At 55.6% G+C, this 7,500-nt stretch overlaps 2 non-coding genes and 1 pseudogene across 2 annotated transcripts; all 3 read right to left on the bottom strand.

Moving 5' to 3' along the window:
- The window catches only part of LOC144420405 (large subunit ribosomal RNA), a 3,695-nt pseudogene extending 3,557 nt beyond the window's left edge, over nt 1-138 (bottom strand).
- A 288-nt stretch (nt 139-426) lies between these two features.
- On the bottom strand, nt 427-579 carry LOC144420148 (5.8S ribosomal RNA). The gene has a single exon (XR_013474507.1). It is a non-coding gene; the product is annotated as a 5.8S ribosomal RNA (ribosomal RNA).
- Nucleotides 580-877: 298 nt separating this feature from the next.
- On the bottom strand, nt 878-2,687 carry LOC144420242 (small subunit ribosomal RNA). The gene has a single exon (XR_013474594.1). It is a non-coding gene; the product is annotated as a small subunit ribosomal RNA (ribosomal RNA).
- Between the last annotated feature and the right edge of the window lie 4,813 nt (nt 2,688-7,500).

The following is a 7,500-nucleotide window of genomic DNA, read 5'->3' as shown; positions in this document are numbered from 1 at the left end:
CGCTAGAAAAGCGCGCAGATTCGACGCTGGACTCTTCCCGGTTCACTCGCCGTTACTCAGGGAATCCCTGTTGGTTTCTTTTCCTCCGCTTAATAATATGCTTAAATTCAGCGGGTGCTCTCGCCTGAACTCAGGTCGTATGTGTCAAGCGGGCCGCTTCTTACACGGCCCGCTGGCATCGCAAGTCGTCGCCGCCGGCGCCGACCGAGCGCGTACCGTCGCCGCCTTGGCCCACGGTCGGTCTTGATCTCGTGACCGGACCGACCGACCTGGACCCGCCCCTCGAACGTAGTTGAACACGTCGAGGGGCCGGCGGTGTACGGGACACGCGGTCGCGCCGAGAAAGCTCGGCGACCGCTTCAACTTGGGGCGACGCCCGGCCGTCTTCGCAGAGGCCAGGCGACGGCCCTCGGGTGAGGACGAACGCGACCCTGAGGCAGACGCGGTCCCGGGATTGACCCGAGACCGCAATTCGCGTTCAGAAGGTCGACGTTCAATGTGTTCTGCAATTCACATTACTTCTCGCACTTGGCTGCGTCCTTCATCGACTCGCGAGCCGAGCATCCACCGTTAAGAGTCGTCCTCGACGTTTCGCCCGGCGCCGAAGCGCGCGGACGTCACACTGTGGGATCGACCACAAAACCACCACCGACAACAACTGCACAAAAACACCAACAAACGGCGCCGAGCGACCGCCGGGCTGGGCCGGCGGCACATCGAGCGCGGTGCCCAGAAGCCACCATCGCACTCGGCTGCCTTGCTATGCCAACGTGTTACGCGTGTCGCACGGGGCGGAACCCCGATTGACGGCCGCCCTCTCGGCGGCACCCAAAGACAATTAAGTGCGCGGTCGGCCGGGGCCTACCACCACTTTCGGTAATGATCCTTCCGCAGGTTCACCTACGGAAACCTTGTTACGACTTTTACTTCCTCTAAATGATCAAGTTTGATCGTCTTCTCGACACGCCGACGCGGCCGTTGCCAGCCGCGACGGGGCCGATCCAAGGATCTCACTAAACCATTCAATCGGTAGTAGCGACGGGCGGTGTGTACAAAGGGCAGGGACGTAATCAACGCAAGTTGATGACTTGCGCTTACTGGGAATTCCTCGTTCAAGGGAAACAATTGCAAGTCCCTATCCCAATCACGAATGAGGTTCAACGGGTTACCCGGACCTTTCGGCCTAGGTTAGACACTCGCTGCTTCACTCAGTGTAGCGCGCGTGCGGCCCCGGACATCTAAGGGCATCACAGACCTGTTATTGCTCAATCTCGTGTGGCTAAACGCCACTAGTCCCTCTAAGAAGTTAGACGCCGACCGAGAAGGTCGCGTAACTATTTAGCATGCCAGAGTCTCGTTCGTTATCGGAATTAACCAGACAAATCGCTCCACCAACTAAGAACGGCCATGCACCACCACCCACAGAATCAAGAAAGAGCTCTCAATCTGTCAATCCTACCTGTGTCCGGGCCGGGTGAGTTTCCCCGTGTTGAGTCAAATTAAGCCGCAGGCTCCACTCCTGGTGGTGCCCTTCCGTCAATTCCTTTAAGTTTCAGCTTTGCAACCATACTTCCCCCGGAACCCAAAGACTTTGGTTTCCCGGAAGCTGCCGGAAAGGTCGTCATGGTAACGCCTCCCGATCGCTAGTTGGCATCGTTTATAGTCAGAACTAGGACGGTATCTGATCGTCTTCGAACCTCTGACTTTCGCTCTTGATTAAAGAAAACATTCTTGGCGAATGCTTTCGCAGTAGTTCGTCTTCCGCCGATCCAAGAATTTCACCTCTAACGGCAGAGTACGGACGCCCCCGTCTGTCCCTCTTAATCATTACCTCGTGCTCCGAAAACCAACAAAATAGAACCGAGGTCCTATTCCATTATTCCATGCAACACTATGCAGGCGAACAGCCTGCTTTGAACACTCTAATTTTTTCAAAGTAAACTTATCGGCCACCGCCGACACTCAGTCAAGAGCACCGACGGAGAACCGAAGGTGAGGCGAACGCAACCAGTGACACGCCTTGCGACGGACCGGCGGCGCTCGCCCAAAATCCAACTACGAGCTTTTCAACCGCAACAACTTTAGCATACACTGTTGGAGCTGGAATTACCGCTGCTGCTGGCACCAGACTTGCCCTCCAATGGATACTCGTTAAGAGTTTTAGGATGTACTCATTCCAATTACAGGGCCTCGTTAGAGTCCTGTATTGTTATTTTTCGTCACTACCTCCCCGTGTCGGGAATGGGTAATTTGCGCGCCTGCTGCCTTCCTTGGATGTGGTAGCCGTTTCTCAGGCTCCCTCTCCGGAATCGAACCCTGATTCCCCGTTACCCGTTATCACAAAGGTAGGCACGTAGCGTACCTTCGACAGTTGATAGGGCAGACACTTGAATGATACGTCGTCGGTGCAGAGACCGTACGATCCGCGTGGTTATCCAGAGTCATCAAACGTCACAGGACGAACCCGGTCGGTTTTGATCTGATAAAAGCGCGCCTCCCGAAGTCGGCGCTTAATGCATGTATTAGCTCTAGAATTACCACAGTTATCCACTTCGCTTACGAGACCAAATAAACCAAGACTGATTTAATGAGCCATTCGCAGTTTCGCTTTACGAGAACTCGTACTTGCACCTGCATGGCTTAATCTTTGAGACAAGCATATCACTACTGGCAGGATCAACCAGATAGCTGCGACAGCTGCGCTCGGCCCTTGCTGGGCCGCCCGGCGCGTGCTCGTCGCATTCGTTTAAGACCGAGGCGATCGCCTGCGGCCGTACTCAGCTTCGACAGTCGCTGGCCGCGACGTCCACGCTCTCGCCGGCAGTGCCAGGCGGAACGATTTGCGTTTTTTCTTTGCTCGCCCTCTCTCGGGCTCGATCCATTCAGTTTCGCACAAACAAGAGCTCTGCCGGCCGCCTGCAGCGGTGCCTAAAACCCGGGCATAACAATGCGACCGTTCTGCTAGGCCGACAAGCGCTCAAGCCAGACGCTCGATCGAACGCCCCCTACATATTAGTCGAGACAACGGCTCGCTCATTAGCATCGCGTTTGTACTTTAACTTTTTTCGGCTCGGCTTCTTTCGACGCCGATGCCGGCGACGCAGCACTCTCTCGCCCGCCAGTCACCGAGAAAAGGGTGCGCTCCGACCGGCCCCGCACCGCTCTTTCATGGCTCATTCGAGTTTACGGTCTTTCGCTCTGACATGCCTTACCTAGGGTTAGGTTAGTATGCTTGCACGTTTGTACTTTAACTTTTTTTGGCTCGGCTTCTTTCGACGCCGATGCCGGCGACGCAGCACTCTCTCGCCCGCCAGCCACCGAGAAAAGGGTGCGCTCCGACCGGCCCCGCACCGCTCTTTCTTGGCTCATTCGAAATTACTGTCTTTCGCTCTGACATGCCTTACCTAGGGTTAGGTTAGTATGCTTGCACGTTTGTACTTTAACTTTTTTCGGCTCGGCTTCTTTCGACGCCGATGCCGGCGACGCAGCACTCTCTCGCCCGCCAGCCACCGAGAAAAGGGTGCGCTCCGACCGGCCCCGCACCGCTCTTTCTTGGCTCATTCGAAATTACTGTCTTTCGCTCTGACATGCCTTACCTAGGGTTAGGTTAGTATGCTTGCACGTTTGTACTTTAACTTTTTTCGGCTCGGCTTCTTTCGACGCCGATGCCGGCGACGCAGCACTCTCTCGCCCGCCAGCCACCGAGAAAAGGGTGCGCTCCGACCGGCCCCGCACCGCTCTTTCATGGCTCATTCGAGTTTACTGTCTTTCGCTCTGACATGCCTTACCTAGGGTTAGGTTAGTATGCTTGCACGTTTGTACTTTAACTTTTTTTGGCTCGGCTTCTTTCGACTCCGATGCCGGCGACGCAGCACTCTCTCGCCCGCCAGCCACCGAGAAAAGGGTGCGCTTCGACCGGCCCCGCACCGCTCTTTCTTGGCTCATTCGAAATTACTGTCTTTCGCTCTGACATGCCTTACCTAGGGTTAGGTTAGTATGCTTGCACGTTTGTACTTTAACTTTTTTTGGCTCGGCTTCTTTCGACGCCGATGCCGGCGACGCAGCACTCTCTCGCCCGCCAGCCACCGAGAAAAGGGTGCGCTCCGACCGGCCCCGCACCGCTCTTTCTTGGCTCATTCGAAATTACTGTCTTTCGCTCTGACATGCCTTACCTAGGGTTAGGTTAGTATGCTTGCACGTTTGTACTTTAACTTTTTTCGGCTCGGCTTCTTTCGACGCCGATGCCGGCGACGCAGCACTCTCTCGCCCGCCAGCCACCGAGAAAAGGGTGCGCTCCGACCGGCCCCGCACCGCTCTTTCATGGCTCATTCGAGTTTACTGTCTTTCGCTCTGACATGCCTTACCTAGGGTTAGGTTAGTATGCTTGCACGTTTGTACTTTAACTTTTTTTGGCTCGGCTTCTTTCGACGCCGATGCCGGCGACGCAGCACTCTCTCGCCCGCCAGCCACCGAGAAAAGGGTGCGCTCCGACCGGCCCCGCACCGCTCTTTCTTGGCTCATTCGAAATTACTGTCTTTCGCTCTGACATGCCTTACCTAGGGTTAGGTTAGTATGCTTGCACGTTTGTACTTTAACTTTTTTCGGCTCGGCTTCTTTCGACGCCGATGCCGGCGACGCAGCACTCTCTCGCCCGCCAGCCACCGAGAAAAGGGTGCGCTCCGACCGGCCCCGCACCGCTCTTTCTTGGCTCATTCGAAATTACTGTCTTTCGCTCTGACATGCCTTACCTAGGGTTAGGTTAGTATGCTTGCACGTTTGTACTTTAACTTTTTTCGGCTCAGCTTCTTTCAACGCCGATGCCGGCGACGCAGCACTCTCTCGCCCGCCAGCCACCGAGAAAAGGGTGCGCTCCGACCGGCCCCGCACCGCTCTTTCTTGGCTCATTCGAAATTACTGTCTTTCGCTCTGACATGCCTTACCTAGGGTTAGGTTAGTATGCTTGCACGTTTGTACAACTTTTTTCGGCTCGGCTTCTTTCGACGCCGATGCCGGCGACGCAGCACTCTCTCGCCCGCCAGCCACCGAGAAAAGGGTGCGCTCCGACCGGCCCCGCACCGCTCTTTCTTGGCTCATTCGAGTTTACTGTCTTTCGCTCTGACATGCCTTACCTAGGGTTAGGTTAGTATGCTTGCACGTTTGTACTTTAACTTTTTTCGGCTCGGCTTCTTTCGACGCCGATGCCGGCGACGCAGCACTCTCTCGCCCGCCAGCCACCGAGAAAAGGGTGCGCTCCGACCGGCCCCGCACCGCTCTTTCTTGGCTCATTCGAAATTACTGTCTTTCGCTCTGACATGCCTTACCTAGGGTTAGGTTAGTATGCTTGCACGTTTGTACTTTAACTTTTTTCGGCTCGGCTTCTTTCGACGCCGATGCCGGCGACGCAGCACTCTCTCGCCCGCCAGCCACCGAGAAAAGGGTGCGCTCCGACCGGCCCCGCACCGCTCTTTCTTGGCTCATTCGAAATTACTGTCTTTCGCTCTGACATGCCTTACCTAGGGTTAGGTTAGTATGCTTGCACGTTTGTACTTTAACTTTTTTTGGCTCGGCTTCTTTCGACGCCGATGCCGGCGACGCAGCACTCTCTCGCCCGCCAGCCACCGAGAAAAGGGTGCGCTCCGACCGGCCCCGCACCGCTCTTTCTTGGCTCATTCGAAATTACTGTCTTTCGCTCTGACATGCCTTACCTAGGGTTAGGTTAGTATGCTTGCACGTTTGTACTTTAACTTTTTTTGGCTCGGCTTCTTTCGACGCCGATGCCGGCGACGCAGCACTCTCTCGCCCGCCAGCCACCGAGAAAAGGGTGCGCTCCGACCGGCCCCGCACCGCTCTTTCATGGCTCATTCGAAATTACTGTCTTTCGCTCTGACATGCCTTACCTAGGGTTAGGTTAGTATGCTTGCACGTTTGTACTTTAACTTTTTTCGGCTCAGCTTCTTTCAACGCCGATGCCGGCGACGCAGCACTCTCTCGCCCGCCAGCCACCGAGAAAAGGGTGCGCTCCGACCGGCCCCGCACCGCTCTTTCTTGGCTCATTCGAAATTACTGTCTTTCGCTCTGACATGCCTTACCTAGGGTTAGGTTAGTATGCTTGCACGTTTGTACAACTTTTTTCGGCTCGGCTTCTTTCGACGCCGATGCCGGCGACGCAGCACTCTCTCGCCCGCCAGCCACCGAGAAAAGGGTGCGCTCCGACCGGCCCCGCACCGCTCTTTCTTGGCTCATTCGAGTTTACTGTCTTTCGCTCTGACATGCCTTACCTAGGGTTAGGTTAGTATGCTTGCACGTTTGTACTTTAACTTTTTTCGGCTCGGCTTCTTTCGACGCCGATGCCGGCGACGCAGCACTCTCTCGCCCGCCAGCCACCGAGAAAAGGGTGCGCTCCGACCGGCCCCGCACCGCTCTTTCTTGGCTCATTCGAAATTACTGTCTTTCGCTCTGACATGCCTTACCTAGGGTTAGGTTAGTATGCTTGCACGTTTGTACTTTAACTTTTTTCGGCTCGGCTTCTTTCGACGCCGATGCCGGCGACGCAGCACTCTCTCGCCCGCCAGCCACCGAGAAAAGGGTGCGCTCCGACCGGCCCCGCACCGCTCTTTCTTGGCTCATTCGAAATTACTGTCTTTCGCTCTGACATGCCTTACCTAGGGTTAGGTTAGTATGCTTGCACGTTTGTACTTTAACTTTTTTTGGCTCGGCTTCTTTCGACGCCGATGCCGGCGACGCAGCACTCTCTCGCCCGCCAGCCACCGAGAAAAGGGTGCGCTCCGACCGGCCCCGCACCGCTCTTTCTTGGCTCATTCGAAATTACTGTCTTTCGCTCTGACATGCCTTACCTAGGGTTAGGTTAGTATGCTTGCACGTTTGTACTTTAACTTTTTTTGGCTCGGCTTCTTTCGACGCCGATGCCGGCGACGCAGCACTCTCTCGCCCGCCAGCCACCGAGAAAAGGGTGCGCTCCGACCGGCCCCGCACCGCTCTTTCATGGCTCATTCGAGTTTACTGTCTTTCGCTCTGACATGCCTTACCTAGGGTTAGGTTAGTATGCTTGCACGTTTGTACTTTAACTTTTTTCGGCTCGGCTTCTTTCGACGCCGATGCCGGCGACGCAGCACTCTCTCGCCCGCCAGCCACCGAGAAAAGGGTGCGCTCCGACCGGCCCCGCACCGCTCTTTCTTGTCTCATTCGAAATTACTGTCTTTCGCTCTGACATGCCTTACCTAGGGTTAGGTTAGTATGCTTGCACGTTTGTACTTTAACTTTTTTTGGCTCGGCTTCTTTCGACGCCGATGCCGGCGACGCAGCACTCTCTCGCCCGCCAGCCACCGAGAAAAGGGTGCGCTCCGACCGGCCCCGCACCGCTCTTTCTTGGCTCATTCGAAATTACTGTCTTTCGCTCTGACATGCCTTACCTAGGGTTAGGTTAGTATGCTTGCACGTTTGTACTTTAACTTTTTTTGGCTCGGCTTCTTTCGACGCCGA

Source organism: Styela clava, chromosome 2 (assembly GCF_964204865.1).
Source record: "Styela clava chromosome 2, kaStyClav1.hap1.2, whole genome shotgun sequence".
NCBI lineage: Eukaryota > Metazoa > Chordata > Ascidiacea > Stolidobranchia > Styelidae > Styela > Styela clava.
The sequence above is the reverse complement of the archived record's forward strand: the minus strand, read 5'-3'. Positions and strand labels throughout refer to the sequence as shown.